The sequence below is a fragment of the Triticum urartu genome, chromosome 2A (genome assembly GCF_056163025.1).
Source record: "Triticum urartu cultivar PI428250 chromosome 2A, HENAU_Tu73, whole genome shotgun sequence".
Taxonomy (NCBI): domain Eukaryota; kingdom Viridiplantae; phylum Streptophyta; class Magnoliopsida; order Poales; family Poaceae; genus Triticum; species Triticum urartu.
This window is the reverse complement of record NC_141874.1, coordinates 333861430-333882975: the sequence shown is the minus strand read 5'-3', so window position 1 is coordinate 333882975 and position 21546 is coordinate 333861430. Positions and strand designations below refer to the sequence as shown.

General features: G+C 42.4%; 1 pseudogene; it reads right to left on the bottom strand.

The window, feature by feature from the left end:
- Positions 1 to 1718: 1718 nt before the first annotated feature.
- LOC125541510 (zinc finger CCCH domain-containing protein 56 pseudogene) lies at positions 1719 to 2284 on the bottom strand (annotated as a pseudogene).
- Between the last annotated feature and the right edge of the window lie 19262 nt (positions 2285 to 21546).

The window sequence follows — 21546 nt, the reverse complement described above, 5'->3', positions numbered from 1 at the left end:
ATCGTATGATCCAGAATATATAAAATAAAACAATCTGCATAGCACTTGGCTAGCTTTATTCAATCAAACAGCGGAAAAATAGTAGAAAATAACGACGAGTCCCATCATAACCCACTGGCAATGCTGAGTGCAGACTCGCGACCCTAATGGTACCTTACTCTTCGTCTAAATATCCTGCAACATGAGACGTTGCAGCCATATAGGTCAATACTTGGAATGTATTGGCAAGTTACATAGGAGTAATAATATAGCAGACCTACATGTATATGCATAGTATATCAAAAGGAAGGCTTGAGGGTTTATTTTTGCAGAAAGCTGATTTTGTCCTCATAGCTACCTAATAGTCAAATTTTTATTTAGTTCCTTTATTACTACAATTATATACACAAGGTTGAGTTGGCAAAATCAACTCCAACCTACCCTTTATTAAGTTGCCCAACAAATTTATTAAGTGTCACATCTGTCAAGATCATCCAACAACTGTAATGGCATAGTGGCTCAAATTTGCTCATAACCGGGGGCACGGCTAATCATGATTAGTTTTAATACTCTGCAAAGTTTAGTACGCTTTACCCACTGGACCCAATCCGAAGATTGAGACGAAGTCTTTCAGAAGAGGTTCCCTTAACCACCTGACGGCCACATCCCACCTATATATGCTACATCTGTCGACACTGTCTGGGCCAGGGTTCCAACAACTGATCAACTAAGTCAGAGCCCATATAGCCAGTGGCCACACATGGAAGCTACTAGTCACTAAGTCTGTCTGATCTTTTTGAACCTTGGCGGCATTCCACTTAGGGTGCACTCTCATGAGCGCATGGCCTTAGAAAAGGTGCAAGACCCCATGATGCCTTCCCTCAACACCAAGCAATACCACTTCCGCCCAGAGGTGAGCTAAATCCTGAGTTACTACGCAATTGTTATAAAATCCTCACATAAGCTCAATGAATACTCGAACCAATCCCCGTCTACATTGCATAGCAACTACAACTACCATGATTTGCAAAAGACGGGAAGATAGCTCAACAGCATAGCAAAATAATATAGTAATCCTATACATGCATATATTCATAGTGTGATATAACTACATGCATAGAAAACAATAGGTAAAGGATGATCAACATGTAACTTGCCTTGGTTCTGGTTCAGAAAGTCACACTCCTGACAATAGCTCACGTCGCACTCCTGACAATCTACACGTTTCACACAATTAGACAAATCAATCATCGGAACACGAAAAGAACCAAAAGAAAAACCAACAGCAAGAAAAGCATTTTTAAAACACAACAACAACAGCATAACAACACCTAAATTGCAATACAGTCACAAAGAAAAAAGAATCACTCGAATTCGATAAGCAGTTTGAAAGTTACGGCATCCGAAAGGTTTAATTCAAATTCAAACGAATTCAAATTTGAACGGTGCAAACATGTGAGATTTTGTTACTGTGGTAAAGGGCTGGTTTTTGATCATAGGAAAAAGAATCACCTAGTTTGGATATATAGAATAAAAGATTTAACTAAAAGAAGTTAGGGAACAAAAACAACAAAAAACTCCTGCACTGTTCGTGCATGTACTGTAGCTGGTTGCCACGTGGCAGCACGTGATTGGTTGGAGCCTAGTCTGTGCGCACATGCTCACCAGAGAATAGAGGACGGCGGCTGTGGCTCTCCGGTGGTGCTCCGGCGAAGACGAAGGGACGGACGGGTGCAGCGTTAGAACTTCTTGCAGTGCCGCCCCTTGTACGCCCTGCCAGACACGCTGTCACCAGGCACCACGTTGGACGAAGTCATGATCGGGATCTGGTGCTCCTCTCTCTGTTCCGTCGCCTCCTCGTGTGCTGCCACGATCTCCTGCTAGTTGGGGGGCGGCTTGCGTAGCTCCTCCATCCCATGAGCAAAGTTGCAGTTTGTCACATACGGGCACGTCCCTGCTCGGAACTTGTAGCAGAGCTTCGTCTTGAAGAACATCTTCCCAATCGCGCGTGACTTGCTCATGCTCCCCGCGTCGCCGCCGCCCGACGCCCACTGCCCCGGGGCTTCTTGCCTGGCGGCGGCTGCTCGCTGCCGGCCCTTGAATGCGGCTGCGATGAGTTCCTGTCACCGCCATAGCCACCCCCGCTAAGCCCCTGCTCGCCGTTCCACTGGCTATAGTCGTCCTCGGTGGCCCAAATCCCGGAGTCCCCGCTAGGAGGCGCCGCAGAGTTGGCCCAGCTTTCGGGACCGATGGCGTCCGGGATGATATGGATGGCATTGGTGTAGTCCATGGCCACTCTGTCAGATCCCGATGATGGAGCGCCCTCGCTAAGTTGGGGAATTTCGTTACAACCCTAGCTCGACAACCCTAGTTGCACATACGGGAAACAATATATCTATTTCATAGGACATTAAAACTTAACCGAGCATTTCTGGCCATCCATTCGCGTGATTTAGAAGATCTCAGTCGTTAAAACTGCTCTCTATGCGTCCACCACCACACGTCTTTTTCTGGGCTAAATGTCCTAAGGGCTGCTACTCCACAGGAATGAGAGCCCTCTGGTTACGTGGGCCTATTCTCTCAGCCCAATTATCCTCCCTATGAGGTACGCGAGAAAGGATGAACAAGGTCGTTCACTTCGAGAGAAATAACAAGGGGGCATGTCGCTGCCCGGAGAAAGGGGAAGGGGATCTGTCTACACACGGGAGGCCGACACGGACGCTGCTACAAGAGACGAGGGGATGGGTCAATCGGTCTGGGATGGAGGGGGAGAGAGAGAGAGGAGGGGAACCAGTTGACACGGGGATGCAGGTCCACATCATGGTTGTTCTCTTAGCGAAACTAACCCTTTAAGATTGAAGGACGCAATCGTTCTTCGGGTTTTATGCACAAAATCATGGCGGGGGATATGCACATCCTTTCCGCTTCTTTGGGGGTAAATGCATGCATATATTCTTCCTCCCATACCACTCTTCACTCGCCTCTTCACTTCGGCAGCACAACACCCTTTACCATGATGCTCGGCTAGGTTTCTCTTTATTTCTTTCTAGTTCATATATGATTCCTCCTTCCAACCATGAAATTACATTGTCATGACATCCTCTCAATTAAAAAATTATGCATACAGGAGATGTTCATGTTGGGTTTGGTCAACTGATTTGGGCAGATCTTGGAGCTTTGTATTGGCATTCTCTTCACTTCTGCAGCTCATAATCCATTTGCTTCTAGACAGGTAATTACTCCACACCTTATCCTTCCATGTGTTTATCATGCATGTTTTTACGCCACAGGATTGATTAGATTATATGCTTCGGTGTTACTCACATCATGGTGCTACTTGCTATTCTATGGAGCGGGTTATTTAGAACACTGTATTAGAATGCACAAAAATCATAGACATGTTGTCATAGAGGTAGGTGAAGACTCGACATCTTTTGTTTCTATCCTTCAACGAGCAAAGCTAAATGATTATGTGGATAATTTCTTTGCTAAGTATCGAGTGCAACTTGGCAGAGACTAGGTCATTGATGGCAAGCATCGATGTGCCTGTCTAATTTGGCCTTATAATATAGGGATATGAAGTGTATAATTGTTTGCAATGCTTTGAAATGGTATAGTGCTTTCTTGCAGCTTGTTCTTGCCTCTTTCCTTTTACAAAATCATGGTATGTAATTGAAAAGAGGAATTGAACTGGATTTCAAGAAAGCGGTGAGTTGTTCTTTTTTTCTTCGGTCCAATAGACTTGTATATGATTCATGTTTAGGTCTCAAATGTATGGAGGGTTTCTAGGATGGTTGGTGGATACATGTTGTGATTGACTATGACCACTTTTAGCTCCTAGAGAAAGCACTCTTGCAAATGCTCCCATCACAACATCTGATTTGGGCAGCATGCATAGTTGGTCTTCCCCTTTTGTCTAATCAACCAAGCGATTTGGGTGGTTGTCCCTTTGTTCTCCACCTTTTCAATAACCAGATATTGGTTACAAGAAAGCTCAGGAGTCGTCATGGCTTTCTCCTCTCTTTCTTTGCCGAATTATGCATAACAATAGGTCAAAGGTGAGATTTTTAAATTTTTGTTGCTATTTTGAGCAGTATATCAAACCATCTTTGTCCTGCTATGAACTAGGAAACACAAACCACTTCTACCTATTTATTACTGACATTAGCATGTCTTGGTTATTGTTCTTAATAGTCCAATTTTAATTGGTAAAGTGGGCCATGCTTATTATATTTATCTCAGTTTGTCAAATAGAACTTGTTACACTAATGTGTTTTACTAAGTTTATGTTGATATCACGGGCATAATTATCTTGTATCTATTTTAAAGGTGGACCCTAGGGAACTTATGGTCCTCTTTTTCTTCTTGCATGACATTGGTTACTCGTTGTTTGTATTTCATAACAGATCTTCTCGGGTATTTTTCGATTATTGCAGAGAGCTTGTCACATGAAGAGATTATGGGCTTAAGAGAGAAATTGTCAAATACCTAGATAATTTTAATAGCTAGGACAATTAGCCTTGAAGGGCTTGGTCTTCCAAATTCGGTACCACAATATTTGAATAGAAGGCAGCTAATGAAAGCGGTATGTCAATATATTATCCTTGATGTTTAATATTTTCCTCTTCTGTCCCGTCTTTGTACGATTACATTTTGTATTTTAACGCCTTAACTCGTAACTTGCATATAATATTTTTTGCACTGGTACGTAACAACGATTAGTTGGAAGATGACATGCAGAAGTTGGTAAAAATAAAGAAAAATGATTATTGAAGCTGACACAGATCATGTGAGTAGATCCAACAAGTCCTAAGCAGCACTACTGGATTTTGGATCAACATAAATTATACGATGCCTTATCACGGTCAAGAAGAGAAATGTGTATAATATTGGCATGATGGTGCAAGGTAGCAACAACCACCTTGTTTCATTCGACTGTGTACTTTGTTCGTTGCTTTATATATAAAGTGAGGCAAAAGTCTATTTTGGGAGAGGTAGCAATAACCATCTTCCTCTGTTCCACTCATTGCTTTGGTATTCACTCCTTTGCAGTACTACATAGTTGCCTTGTACCATGTATTAATTGCATAGGATTCCATCCTATGGATACTAAGTAATGAAGTATTTGTAACTAGTTTATAATTAAGATTCTTTAACTTGATGCAGGTCCACAGTTCGAACAGAGTACATGATATTACTTGACATGGATATGAAAATGCTTTACCTCTGTATTTTGCATGTGGACGAGAATGTCTTCCAATGGAAGGATCCAGTGATTTTTTATGGGTACTTCATATAGTCAATAAAAAGTATCTAAAATGATAAGAACGCCATATTGAGATAGTACAACCATTGGCTTAATCAAGAAGTTTAACATAGTTTGTTGACTAGACAAGCACAAGGGATTCACTCATATGCCCATCTTAGTGGTATGATTATAACTCTTTATAGCAATATTCTTCCTTCATGTTTTTACTTCAGATACTTTTAAACCGACAAGTTCGTGATGTGGTTGGTTTTACTAAGTAGAACAACTGTGATTGTTGTGATTGGTTGATTGCTCACATATATATTGGAGAACATGGTTCATGTTCTTGAAATAAAATAGATTCTTAAAGTGAACCATGATGATGCTCTTTGCTATAGAGTAATGGCGATTTAGCTGAAAAGTAGGGGAAACAAACACTGTTCTGCCATTATAGTGTTCTCATACTCCGCATGAAGAAAACTATACAGTGAACCATTATTGAAATATTGAAACTCACTCATGTATCTAGGTTTGTCAGTGAAGTTGAGAAAATTTCACTAGAAATCTAGGATAGGTCATTGAAACATTTATATTATGTGTCACGAAGGTCAGAAAAGAATATGCTAAATCTAAAATAAAAATATCCCTCACCACTATATTGAGTCATTTTATCTGTAGAACCATTGAAAATTTATTGAATGTTGTACCATTTAAATGTTCTTAAATATTTTACCATTGAAATTTTATTGAATGTTTTACCATTTAAATGTTCTTAAGTACTTTTACCATTCTTTTCTTAATGGACGGGCACATGTATGGCAACAAACACATTTTATTAATTACTACCACTATAAGTAATATTAGACGTTTTTGTAGATAAAAGTAGATGCAATAAATCATACATGCAAATTTAACTTGTTTTTTGCTTCCCATTTTTATGGAAATTCATATTAATTTTAAATAGATTGTCCACTATAGATAGCCCATCTAATAGCTTGGTTGAGAGGTTGAGTGGATTGGTTGTTGTTCCCATCCCCCTTCTTTCCCCTAAGGGGATAGCGGGTAGGGCCGATGTGATGTAGGGTAGAACCCTAACTGGCTCAATCTTTGACATTAGGAGGTGGAGAAGGATGAACTCAAGAAGAACAACCAAGAGAAAACACTCAAAGGCAAGAACACACAAGTCGCACATTCACTATCTCCACAAATCCCATACGAGCACATAGATCCACAATCAACAAAAGGAGCAACTAAAAGAGGTAGTTCTTCCCAAATCCATGGAGGAAGTGAGGTCTTGAGGGGGTAGATTTTCTCCACAAGGGAGGCCTTGATAAATCCCACTAGGGGCTCTTCTCCAAAGGAGACCTTGATCTCTAAGGGAGAGAGATAGTTATGAGAAAAAATCTCTCTCTAGCTCTTTGTCTATGGTTTGCTAACCCTATGAAGGAGGTAGGGGACAAGTATTTATAGTATAGAGGGAGAGAGGGATACATGGGCTGAAACCCTAATGGTTGCACGCAGGCAGTACTAGGCATCTGGTGGCTTGTGATATGTCCATTTTGCATCATGTTTTCCTACTGTTATTTATAATGTTTTGAGTTGTTATTTCACTTTATGAAGTAATTCTAATGCCTTCTCTCTATTTTTTTGCAAGTCTCACACGAAGAGGGAGATTGCCGACAGCTGGAATTCCTGACCTGTAAAAGCACAACAGAGATAGATATTTTCGGGAGCTCCAAATGACCTGAGAATTTACAGAGAATTATTTTGGAATTAATAAGAAAATACTGGCGGAAGAAATACCAGGAGGGGACCACCAGAGAGTCACGAGCTCAGCTGGCGCCCCCCTGGGGTGTGCTGTGTGAGCTCGTTTCCCCACGAGCAGGCCTCCGGGGCCCTCCTTCTCTTATATGGTGCTATTTGCCATAGAAAAAATCATAAGAAGACTTTTGGGACGAAGCGCCGCCGTCTCGAGTCGAAACCTAGGCAGGAGCACTTTTGCTCTCCGGCGGAGCGATTCTGCCGGGGATACTTCCCTCCGGGAGGGGGAAATCGAAGCCATCAACATCACCAAGGAACCTCTCATTGTGGGAGGACCAATCTTCATCAACATCTTCACCAGCATCATCTCATTGCTACTTGTGAGCTGCGTTGGGATTTCCTCGAAGAGGAGAGGATGATGCAATATAGTAGAGATAAGTATTTCCCTCAGTTATGAAACCAAGATTATCAATCCAGTAGGAGAACCAAGCAACGACTAGTAAATAGCACCTGCACACAAACAACAAATACTTGCAACCCAACGCGTAGAGGGGTTGTCAATCCCTCAACGGTTGTGAGCAAGATTAAACGGTATAGTTTTTGATAGATAGATCAAACAAAAATACATAATAAAATAAATAAAATAAACTTACAGCAAGGTATTTTTGGTTTCAATATATGATAAAAGATAGACCCGGGGCCATAGTTCTCACTAGAGGCTTCTCTCTTGAAAATAGCATATGGCATGTAAACAAATTACTATTGGGCAATTGATAGAAAAGCAAATAATTATGACGATATCCAAGGCAATGATCATATATAGGCATCACGTTCGAGACAAGTAGACCGAAACGATTCTGCATCTACTACTATTACTCCACACATCGACCGCTATCCAGCATGCATCTAGTGTATTAAGTTCATGGAAAATGGAGTAACGCTTTAAGCAAGATGACATGATGTAGACGAGATAAACTCAGTATGAATAAACCCCATCTGATAGAGGCAAAGGCGTCCCGATGTTTCGATGAGATGGTGGCTATCGTTTTCTGTGGGAGTCGACCTTGACGATCCGACTACGAACGTGCGAGACGTCGCGCCTTAGCAATCGCTAAACCAACTTCCGAGGGGTTATTGACCACGCCGGAGCACGATCAACCTGACCACGAGGGCCTGTTTCCTGCGAGCAAACGAAGAACAAGCAAGAAACTGAGATTGCAATCTGGATATTGCGAATATAAGATGAAAGCTTTATTGATCAAGGTGGGGTTCTGTGACGTCTTGGTCTGGTCGTTGGACACAAACGAAGTACGCGAAGTTGCAGCTATGGCGAACTTTTAATCTAAACAAAACCCAAAGTCTAAACGACGCCCTAAGGGCTGTATATATGGAGGAAGAGAGGGGAATTTCGTGGCCCTTGAGGGTGGGGTCCGAATCCAACCCTAACTCTTGTTTCCCAACACATACGGACTCTAAAAATAGCCTATACTTAAGTATTTCGAAATTACATGGGCCTGGCCCATTAATAAGGTGACGCAGCACCTAGAATAGCCTATGGACGAATATTATGAAGTGGCATCTTGTATATTTCGTCCATGGCTTCATGCACTCCTTATGGCGGCTTCAAAGTCCTGAAATCATCACTTGTAACTCCGTTCTTGATCCCCTTGCGCATGCCATCAACTTCATGCGTGTTCTTGCTCCAATGTTCATCCTTCTCCAAGCTAGGCCCTTCATTTGAAAGCAAAACAAATGTATCCAATTTAGGCAGCATCATAATCTCATGAACATTAGAATCATTACCAAGAAACGAAAGTACCTGGTAATTTAATTGGCGTGCGCGAGCTCTAGTAATTGGTCCAGTATATGTAACAGTAGGGGCTGTGGGTGTAACAATGGTATTGATGTCCTCATCATCCTCCCCTTCTTGAACTGAAGTCATCCTCGACGGAAGCTCATCTTCCTCACCCAAATAAGGCTTCAAATCTGCAATATTAAAAGTGGGACTAACCCCAAAATCTGCAGGTAGCTCAAGTTTATATGCATTATCATTTATTTTCTCTAAAACCTTAAAAGGACCATCAGCACGTGGCATTAGCTTTGATTTGCACAGATTAGGAAATCTATCTTTACGCAAATGTAACCAAACAAGATCTCCAGGTGCAAACACAACATGTTTTCTACCCTTATCTCCAGCAAGTTTATATTTAGCATTCATACGCTCAATGTTTTCCTTAGTTAACTCATGCATTTTTAAAATCAATTCAGAACGTTCTTTAGCATCAAAATTAATCTGCTCCGAAGATGGAAGAGGCAACAAATCAATAGGTGCACGAGGTAGGAAACCATACACAATTTCAAAAGGGCACATCTTAGTAGTAGAATGCAATGAACGATTATAAGCAAATTCAATATGAGGCAAGCATTCTTCCCACATTTTCTTGTTATTCTTCAAAACAGCCCTAAGCATAGTAGACAATGTTCTATTGACTACTTCAGTTTGTCCATCAGTTTGGGGGTGACAAGTAGTACTAAAAAGCAGCTTAGTCCCCAACTTAGCCCATAAACATCTCCAAAAGTGGCTAAGAAATTTAGTTTCACGATCTGAAACAATAGTATTTGGCACACCATGTAAGCGAATAATTTCACGAAAGAACAAATCAGCAACATTAACAGCATCATCGCTTTTATGACATGGTATAAAGTGTGCCATTTTCGAGAACCTATCCACGACAACAAATATGCTATCCCTCCCCTTCTTTGTTCTAGGTAAACCTAAAACAAAGTCCATAGATATATCCTCCCAAGGAACACTAGGTACAGGCAAAGGCATATGTAAACCATGAGGATTGAGTCGTGACTTAGCTCTTTGACATGTAGTGCAGCGAGCAACAAAACGCTCAACATCCCGTCTCATCTTTGGCCAAAAGAAATGTGTAGCAAGTATATCCTTCGTCTTCTTGACGCCAAAGTGTCCCATTAATCCTCCTCCATGCGCCTCCTGCAACAACAAAAGACGAACGGAGCTAGCTGGAATGCATAGCTTGTTAGCACGAAACACAAATCCATCGTTAAGAACGAACTTGTTCCAAGTTCTCCCTTCCTTACAATTCTGCAATACATCTTTAAATTTAGCATCATTAACATATTGATCCTTGATGGTCTCCAAACCAAATATTTTAAAGTCAAGTTGTGAAAGCATAGTATAACGACGAGACAAGGCATCAGCAATAACATTTTCTTTACCCTTCTTGTGTTTAATCACATAAGGGAAAGTCTCAATGAATTCAACCCATTTAGCATGTCGACGGTTCAGTTTTGCTTGACTTTTAATGTGTTTCAAAGATTCATGATCAGAATGTATAACAAATTCCTTGGGCCATAAATAATGTTGCCATGTTTCTAAGGTCCGAACAAGAGCATATAATTATTTATCATAAGTAGAATAGTTCAGACTAGGCCCACTCAATTTTTCAGAAAAGTATGCAACAGGTTTTCCATCTTGTAATAACACACCTCCTAATCCAATTCCACTAGCATCACATTCAAGCTCAAAAGTCTTATTGAAATTAGGAAGTTGGAGTAAAGGAGCATGTGTCAACTTATCTTTCAATACCGTGAAGGCTTCTTCCTGTGCGGTACCCCAAACAAAAGGTACATCCTTCTTTGTAAGCTCGTTGAGAGGTGCAGCAATGGTGCTGAAATCTCTCACAAAACGCCTATAGAAACCAGCGAGGCCAAGGAAACTCCTCACTTGTGTGACCGTTTTGGGCTGCGGCCAACTCTCAATAGCTTCAATCTTGGCTTTATCAACTTCAATTCCCTGTGGAGTAACAACATAGCCAAGAAAAGATACTCGGTCGGTGCAAAAGGTGCACTTTCCAAGGTTACCAAACAAACGTGCATCACGTAGAGCAATAAAAACAGCACGTAAATGTTCCAAATGTTTCTCCAAAGATTTGCTATAAATCAATATGTCATCAAAGTAAACTACCACAAATCGTCCAATGAAAGCACGTAAAACTTCGTTCATTAACCTCATGAAAGTACTAGGTGCATTAGTTAACCCAAAAGGCATGACTAACCACTCATATAATCCAAACTTAGTTTTAAATGCTGTTTTCCATTCATCTCCCAATTTCATACGAATTTGATGGTAACCACTACGCAAATCAACTTTGGAGAATATTGTAGAGCCACTCAATTCATCAAGCATATCATCTAGCCTAGGAATAGGATGACGATAACGAATAGTAATATTATTAATGCCTCTACAATCAACGCACATACGCGACGTACCATCCTTTTTCGGCACTAAAATGATAGGAACAGCACAAGGACTAAGGGATTCGCGTATATAACCTTTGTCGAGCAGTTCTTGTACTTGACGCATAATCTCCTTCGTCTCCTCTGGATTGGTACGGTATGGTGCCCGGTTGGGTAATGATGCACCGGGAATTAAGTCAATTTGATGCTCAATCCCGCGAATAGGTGGTAATCCTGGTGGTACGTCTTGTGGAAAGACGTCGGCGAACTCCTGCAAAATGTTAGTGACAGCAGGAGGCAAAGAGGAAGGCACGTCCTTGTATGAAAATAATGCCTCTTTGCACACAAAAGCATAGCAAACAGATTTGCTAAAATCTAGATCATCAATATCAGATTTGGTGGCAAGTAAACATGCACTTTTCAATTTAATTTCAGAAGCAACACTAGATTGTTTATTATTATTAGGCTGCATTTGTTGCTCAAATTCTTTTGCCACAATCTGATTTTCACTCTTAGTTTTCTCCTGTTTTGCTTTATTAGCTCTATTAATATCATCTTTCAAAATGGAATCAGGAGTCATAGGAAGCAAAGTAATATTTTTATCCTTATGAACAAGAGTATACTGATTGTTTCTACCATGGTGAATAGAATTTTTATCAAATTGCCATGGTCTACCAAGTAATAAGGAACATGCTTGCATCGGTACCACATCACAATCAACATAATCAGCATATGTAGAGATACTAAAATGCACACGAACAGTACGTGTTACCTTAACCTTGCCGCTGTTGTTGAACCATTGGATGTAGTAAGGATGTGGATGTGGTCTTGTGGTGAGAGATAGCTTCTCCACCATCTCGATGCTAGCCAAGTTGTTGCAACTCCCTCCATCTATGATCACGCGAACAGAACGTTCCTTCACAACTCCCTTTGTATGGAACAAATTATGCCTCTGATTTTGCTCAGCTTGTGTAACCTGCACACTCAAAACACGTTGAGCAACTAAACATTCATACCTGTCAGCATCTTCAGGAGCCATGTATTGCGTCTCATGATCAGAATCGTCTCCACCGTGTTCGTCACGTGTAATAAGAGCCAAAGTCTCCTCATCATAGTCACTAGCGGACTCATACCCACCATCCTCAGTAACAATCATCACACGCTTAGATGGGCATTCTCTCGCATAATGACCTCCACCCTTGCAACGTCGACAAATAATATCATGTGTTTGCCCTGTTGATGCCATGGATGAAGAAGAGCTCTTTGCAGGCCCAGAAGGTGTGCTCTTGGCAGATAGTGGTGATTGTGCCTGCTTTATTGTATCACGGTTGGAGGTGGCAGCCGACGGAGGCGCCGGTGAAGCAGAACGTGTGGAAGTAGATGATGCACGTGGTGTCCATGAAGAAGGTCGACCTGCAGAAAAGTTAGTCCGCGCCAATGCCTGTCGATCCTGCACTTCACGTTCAGCTTTACAAGCAAGACGGAATAAACGAGTGATATTAGTATACTCCTTATACTCTAGAATCGTCTGAATCTCTCTATTTAATCCACCCATAAAACGTGCAAGCATAGCTTCATTCTCCTCAACAATACCACATCTAATCATGCCAGTTTGTAATTCCTGATAATATTCTTCTACAGAATTTTTTTCCCTGTCTTAAGCACTGCAATTTTTGAAGTAATTCACGTTGATAATATGGTGGAACCCAACGAGTACGCATAGCAGTTTTCAAAGCAGCCCAAGTAGCAGGAATGGGATATAATCTACAATGCTCAGACCACCAAACACATGCAAAACTAGTGAATGCACAAACAGCAGCAGGAACACGTCTCTCCTCGGGATATTGTAAACATGTAAATCGTTGTTCAGTTTCTAACTCCCAAGTAAGATATATATCAGGAACATATCTACCCTCAAATGGTGGAATATTCAATTTTAGTTTAGGGAGATGGTCATGATCTCGTACCTGAGGGTGAGCCCTACCATTGCCATTATTTGCATGTGGACGACCTGATGGTTGCTGTGCTGGTGGTGGCACGTAGTTCTGATTTTGATCAACCTCATCCTCGTAATCGCCAGCAAAATCATCCTCCTCCGCATCAGCAGCAGGAGCCACAGAAGTAGCAACAGCAGCACCAACAGTTTGGCCAGGTGCAAGAGGGAGACGGCTCGCTCGGCGGAGGGCTGTTTCACGATGTGTAGGTAGTCGTCGTTGTTGTTGTTGTAGAGGTGTGTTAGGTGCAGCCGGTGGTGGTGGAAGACGCGCGAGCAATTCATTAAACCTGTCATCGAGCTTTGTTTCGAACGTCTTCTCCATGTCATCTATCTTCTCCATGGCCTCTTCAAATCTGTTTAGCACATCCTGCACCTGTCCATTCATCATTTGCTGAAATTTATCATGCAACTCCTGATTCGTCATGTTCTCCCAGTCAGTCTCGTCGGCTTGTGATCCTGCCATGGTTAGCAACAATAGAAAACACACAAGAATATGATCCTACAGAATACTAACAAGAGGTGGTGGTGGCTGGTGTCACAAATCCGTCAAGCAAATCTCAAATTCTTACCAGTTCTTACCCAGCAGCAGGCGGTGATCGGCAACCGTTGTAGCCAAAACTCTCAAAAGCTTGGATAGAGCGATTGCCAGGGAGAGTCAAACGCACGACGTAGAGGTATGTGGAGCTGGGAAGGCTTATAGTATGGTAGCAAAAAGGGTCAGCAATAATCAATTCAGAGATGCAAAGTTGAATAAACGCTCAACGACGGTACTGTGCTGGTCCTAGGCTAGACCGTGCTAGAGACGCGAGCCTAGAACACTAACAAAATCACGGCGCTGCACGTAAATAAGGGAAAAGCACACTCTGGAACTTTTTTTTTCGCTTTTTTTGCGCTCCTCTTTTTTTTTGCGAAAAATTACTATAATGGCGAGTGTCTCAAAACTCTTCCCTCGTCAAACTGATAGGATGGGCACGAAATTTTTTTTTTCCACTTTTTTTTTCAGAAATCAGGGCAACGACGACGAAAAAGTGCGACAAAAAATCACTATGATGGCACGTGGCTCAAAAGACTCAGGAAAGCCTAAAAATAGGATAGGGAAAAAATATTTTTCCCCGTGAAAATTTTGGCCTAAAAACTGCCCGGGGGTCTCTAGACTCTTTTTTTTTCCTGAGACCTACGCAGGCACGGAAACACGAATCGGAATTGAGATTGATCTCAAGAACAAACCTAATATGAGAAGAACTCGGATTGGTGGTGGATATATGGTTGTGGTATATGGCAGCGGTGGTGGTATATGGTAGCGGTGGTGGTATATGGATAGAGATTGATGGTGGTATATGGATACGGATTGGTACTGGTATATGGATAAGGATTCAGAGCGGTGGCGGATAAGCAAAAGTGGTAAATGGGAGATGATGATGGTGCGGCGGCGGCGTGACAACTTATGACCAGAACTCGAAACTCTAAAAGACTAGACTCTAAGACCAGCAACTTGACACGACGATGCAACCGCAAATTCAACAAAGCAAAAACCCTAAAAAGATTATGCAAAGGCTCAGATTGGTTCAGATATGATGAACTAACCCTAATTTTTTTTGTGTGGCTTTTTCGTGGACTGTAGGTATGAAGAACAGACTCGATCTAATCTACGAAAAACTGTAAAATCTCACCGAGCAACCTGGAAATCTGATACCACTTGATAGAGGCAAAGGCGTCCCGATGTTTCGATGAGATGGTGGCTATCGTTTTCTGTGGGAGTCGACCTTGACGATCCGACTACGAACGTGCGAGACGTCGCGCCTTAGCAATCGCTAAACCAACTTTCGAGGGGTTATTGACCACGCCGGAGCACGATCAACCTGACCACGAGGGCCTGTTTCCTGCGAGCAAATGAAGAACAAGCAAGAAACTGAGATTGCAATCTGGATATTGCGAATATAAGATGAAAGCTTTATTGATCAAGGTGGGGTTCTGTGACGTCTTGGTCTGGTCGTTGGACACAAACGAAGTACGCGAAGTTGCAGCTATGGCAAACTTTTAATCTAAACAAAACCCAAAGTCTAAACGACGCCCTAAGGGCTGTATATATGGAGGAAGAGAGGGGAATTTCGTGGCCCTTGAGGGTGGGGTCCGAATCCAACCCTAACTCTTGTTTCCCAACACATACGGACTCTAAAAATAGCCTATACTTAAGTATTTCGAAATTACATGGGCCTGGCCCATTAATAAGGTGACGCAGCACCTAGAATAGCCTATGGACGAATATTATGAAGTGGCATCTTGTATATTTCGTCCATGGCTTCATGCACTCCTTATGGCGGCTTCAAAGTCCTGAAATCATCACTTGTAACTCCGTTCTTGATCCCCTTGCGCATGCCATCAACTTCATGCGTGTTCTTGCTCCAATGTTCGTCCTTCTCCAAGCTAGGCCCTTCATTTGAAAGCAAAACAAATGTATCCAATTTAGGCAGCATCATAATCTCATGAACATTAGAATCATTACCAAGAAACGAAAGTACCTGGTAATTTAATTGGCGTGCACGAGCTCTAGTAATTGGTCCAGTATATGTAACAGTAGGGGCTATGGGTGTAACAATGGTATTGATGTCCTCATCACCATCATTTTACCCTTAATAGCAACGATACAAACGTGTCATGTCCCTTTCTGTCACTGAGATTGACCACCGCAAGATCGAACCCATTACAAAGCACCTCTTCCCATGGCAAGACAAATCAATCTAGTTGGCCAAACCAAACCAATAAATCGGAGAAGAAATATGAGGCTATAGTAATTACTCATAAAAGAGTTCAGAGAAAACTCAAATAATATGCATGGATAGATCTGGTCATAAACTCACAATTCATCGGATCCCAACAAACACACTTCAAAGAGTCTTTACATCGAATAGATCTCTAAGAACACCGAGGAGAACATTGTATTGAAGATCAAATTGAGAGAAGAAGCCATCTAGCTACTAACTATGGACCCATAGGTCTGTGGTAAACTACTCATGCATCATCGGAGGGCTGATGTACAGCCCCTCCGTGACGGAATCCCCCTCCGACGGAGTACTGGAGAAGGCCCCCAGATGGGATCTCATGGTTCTGGAACTTGCGGCGGCAGAAAAAGTATTTCGGGTGTCCCTCTGGTGCCAGGGGAATATTTGACTATTTATAGAGGTGGAATTAGGGTTTGATGTGCCACGAGGGGCACACAAGCCTAGGGGACGCGCCCCTAGGGCTTGTCGCTCCCTCGTGGCTCCTCTGACCTCCTCCCGAACCTTCTAGGGTGTCTTTTGGTCCAGAAAAAATTAATCCAAAGTTTTTTCTTCGTTTGGACTTCGTTTGATATTGATTTTCTGAAAAGCCAAAAACATGCAAAAAACAACAACTAGCACTGAGCACTGAGTTAATAGGTTAGTCTCAAAAATGATATATATAATTGCATCTAATTACATATAATACATCCAAAATTGATACTTTAATAACATGAAACAATAAAAAATTATAGATACGTTGGAGATGTATATGGCATCCCCAAGCTTAATTCCTGCTCGTCCTTGAGTATGTAAATGATAAAAACATAAATTTTTATGTGGAATGCTACCTATCACATTCATCATATATTCTTTCCTTATGTAAAATGGATATTTGGACTTGAATGATTTAAAGCAATAGTCTAGAATTTGACATGAAAACATTAATACTCAAGCATATTGACAAGCAACCATGTCTTTCAAAATATCAACGCTAAAGAAAGTAATCCCTAGCCCATTATGCTCAATCATTGATCCATTCATGAAACACACTCAAATATTAGCTACATCCAGTACACAAGTATGACAATAGTGTTCCCTAGTTGGTGCTTTATAAGAGAAGATGGAGACCCAAATAAAAATAAAAATTTGCATAAAAGTAAATACATAGGACCTTCGCGGAGGAAAACAGAGATTTGCAGAGGTGCCAGAGCTCAAAGCTTAAATTGGAGAGGAAAAAATATTTTGAGAGACATGCTTTTCCTGTTAATGAAAACCACTGGGAATTCCCAATATCTTCCCTCCTAGACAAATTATAGGCATTCTCAAACAGAAAGTAAACTTTATTTCCTTTCCACCATTCTTTCACAATCCATGGCTAGCCGCATCCACAGGTGCCTTCCATACCAACACTTTACAAGGAGTTTATTATCATCATATTTTTTTTCATTTCGGGATTGGACATCCCTATTACCTGCCACACTCTCGTGCAATGACAGGTGAATAAACACTCATCGTGAGAATAAAATACTTAGCATGGAAAATATTGGCCACCCCCTACAACTTCATGAGTGGCACAGGCACACAAACGGAAATTCGTTTTGAAAATTAGAGTTGGCACATGCAAATTTACTTGGGACGTCATGGAGATACCGCATATAGGTAGGTATGGTGGACTCATATGGCACAACTTTGGATGTTAGGAGTTGGATGCACAAGCAGCATTCCCGCTTAGTACAAGTGAAGGCTAGCAAATATATTGAGAAGCAACCAACCAAAAAATGAAAACAGTCATAAACGCGCATTGAACATAATTAACACTGAATAATGCACCACAAGTAGGATATAACTTCATTGCATAACTATTGACTTTATGTGCATGCATAGGGAATCACAAACCTTAACACCAATATTATTACTAAAGCATAATTACTCACCAACATGACTCACATATCACTATCTCCATATCGCAAAACTATTGCAAGAATCAAATTTATCATATCCAATGATCTATATGAAAGTTTTTATTATATCCCTCTTGGATATTCATCATATTGGGACCAAATTAATATCTTATGCTAATTACCATTGCTATTATCAACTCTCAAAAAGATATAAGTGAAGCATGAGACTGCGAATATTTCTTCAAAATTTTATTAACTCTCAAAAAGATATAAGTGAAGCATGAGAGTATATTTCTTTAAAATTTCTCAACTCTCAAAATAATATAAGTGAAGCATGAGAGTTTATTTCTTTAAAAAAATCAACTCTCAAAATAATATAAGTGAGGCATGAGAGTTTATTTCTTTAAAATATAACCACCACATGCTCAAAAAGATATAAGTGAAGCACTAGAGCAACCGCCTAGCTCAAAAAATTTAAGTGAAGCACATAGAGTATTCTAGCATGATATGCATGTGGTTCTCTCAAACAAGTATGTTCAGCAGGGATGATTGTGACAAAATAAAAAGAAAACAAAGCAAAGAATCATATATCACAAGACGCTCCAAGCAAAACTCATGACGTGTGACGAATAAAAATATAGCTCCAAGTCAAATTACCGATGGTCGTTAGAAGAAAGAGGGGATGCCTTCCGGGGCATCCCCAAGCTTAGTTGCTTGGCAGTCCTTGAATATTACCTTGGGGTGCCTTGGGCATACCCAAGCTTAGGCTCTTGCCACTCCTTATTCCTTCATCCATCATGATCTAACCCAAAACTTGAAAACTTCAATCGCACAAAACTTAACAAACCCTCCGTGAGGTCCATTAGTATAATAAAGCAAATTACCACTTTAAGTATTGTTTCAAACCCATTCATATTTTGTTATTGCATTATACCTACTATATTCTATCTTTACCATGGCTTATACCCCCCCTATACAATCCATAGATTCATCAAAATAAGCACACAATGCAATGAAAACAGAATCTGTCAAAAAGAGATCAGTCTGTAGTAATTTGAACATTGACCATAGTTTTGTAACCCCAACAATTCAGCAAAATTAGGACAATATGGGAAATTTATATATCAATCATGTGTAAAAAATTTCATAAATTTATCACTCTAGCAGAGCACATTAATTCTGCTACTGGCCGCAAAAGTTTCTGTTGACGCACAGAATCAAACACTACAAAAGGATACACTTCCGTGATGATACGTGTTTGTCACAGTAGGTCACGTTTTCTGTCATGCATGTACATCCATGACGATTTTATGATAGAATCAAGATAGTCATACCTGTGCTGTCGTAGAAGTGTTCCATGACAATACCAAAATTATCATCACGGAAGTGTTCACTTCCATGACGATAAATGACGCGTCATGGAAGTGCTTTCGTCAGGGTAACTGACACGTGGCATCCACCGTAACGGGCCGTCGTTAAGCTATCGGGTCCGGTTTTGGATCCGATAACCCGTTAACAGCCTGGACCAATGGAATTTTCCACGTGTAAAATTCTCATTGGTCGAAGGAAACACGTGTCAGCTCGTCATTGGGTCAGATAGGCGCCTATGATATGTCGACACGTGCGACGGCCCAACACTGGCCCATTCAGCTTACAAAGGCTGGCCAGTTTCTGGTCAAAAGCTAGCGGGTCGGCCCATGAAAAGCGTGTTAACAGTCTGTTCGCATATAGCCCATTTTACGGCCCGGTAACTCATGGCCCATTAGGGCCTTCCCGAAATTGGCCCAACAGTGTCATGTGGGCTGTCGAATATAACACCAGCCCATTTCACTTTTGGCCCATTGACACGTCTCCATCGTATCTACTTTTCCTAACGATGTTCTTGTTTTGGACTCTAGTTTGCATGATTTAAATGAAACTAACCCGGACTGACATTGTTTTCAGCAGAACTACCATGGTGTTGTTTTTGTGTAGAAATAAAAGTTCTCAGATTGGAATGAAACTTTGTGAGGATTTTTATACAATAAAAAAGAATTTCTAGAGCCAAGAACCACCAGAAGGTGCACCTTGGGCACAACCCACCAGGGCACCCCCCTCCAGGCGCGCCCCGGTGGGTTGTCCCCACCTGGTGGCCCCGCAGGCCTCTACCCTAATAGTATAATATCACATTTTCGGAGAAAAAAATCAGGGAGGAAGAATTATCACATTTCACGAGACGGTGCCGCCGCCACCTCCTATTCTTAATCGGGAGGCCAAATCCGGAGTCCGTTTAGGGCTCCGGAGAGGGGGATCTTCGATCTTCATCATCACCAACACTTCTCCATCACCAATTCCATGATGCTCCCCACCGGGAGTGAGTAATGCCTTTGTAGGCTCGCTGGTCAGTGAGGAGTTGGATGAGATTCATCATGTAATCGGGTTAGTTTTGTTAGGGCTTGATCCCTAGTGTCCATTATGTTCTGAGATTGTCGGATTTCGGGTTCCGGCAAAACCCTTGAGGTTCGAACACTGGGGTGCGCATGAAAATCTCTCCCTTCCCTAGCTCACCCACTCCCCGCGATCCCAAGGCTCAGCACATCGAACTCGCAGAACAAAGGACACAGGGTTTATACTGGTTCGGGCCACCGATGTGGTGTAATACCCTACTCTAGTGTGGTGTGGTGGATTGCCTCTTGGGCTGAGGATGAACAAGTACAAGGGAAGAACAACCTCCTGGGGAGAGGTGTTCTTGAGCTCGGTGAGCTTGTGTGGTTGAGGATGATCTGAATGATCCAAGATCAGTTGCCTCCTACTGTGGTGGCTAGTCCTATTTATATAGGCCCTGGTCCTCTTCCCAAATGTAGCCGGGAAGGGATCCAACAATGACCAAATTTGAAGGGAGACAACCATTACAAGTTATCCTAACAAAAGGCGGTCTTCGCCTGCCAACGGTTCTGGTGGTGACGCCGTCCTGGGCTCCATGGTGACATCCGTCCTGCCGTCCTGCTGGTCATGGTCTTGTTGCACCGATATGGAAACCTTTGCCTGATGCCTCGGGACTCCTCGCCTGCGCTTGCCTCTTTAGCACCAAAGAGGAAATGAGTACACTGCGCGCTCTGGCGCCCGCCTGGCCTCGGTCGTCATGGCTTGCGCAACGGGAACCTCGCGAGGTGCCCCTCGCCTTGATCTCTCTGCCCCTCGCGAGCCAGCCCAGTGAGGCTGCCCCCGAGGAGGTATTGCGTCGTCCCCCTCGCGAGGCTTGGCCCCTCGCGAGGGTCTTGAGTGTTCGCTGATGGAGATGGGTCATACAAGGCCGCTGGTGGAGCCACGTCGTGGGCCGCAGGCAGGCAAGTCCTGGGACCCCCGTTCCCAGGACGCCGACAGTAGCCCCCGGGCCCAAGGCGCGCTCGTACTTGGCGTTGAGGCGAAGCCAAGGGGGCAAGTACGGAGCGCCGCGGGCCCCAACAGCCTGCGGCCTTATTTGACGCGTGGCGATTGATGGGACGTGGGCGTCTTTGCTTCCCCATGCTGCCTTGGCAACTGCCTGACTTGACGAGTCCCTGATGCATGCAGAGAAAACCATCATTACCTATGATCGTGTGGGTCGCCGGTTGGCCTTCCCCTGCTATAAATGAGGAGGGGGGGCGGAGCCCCCTT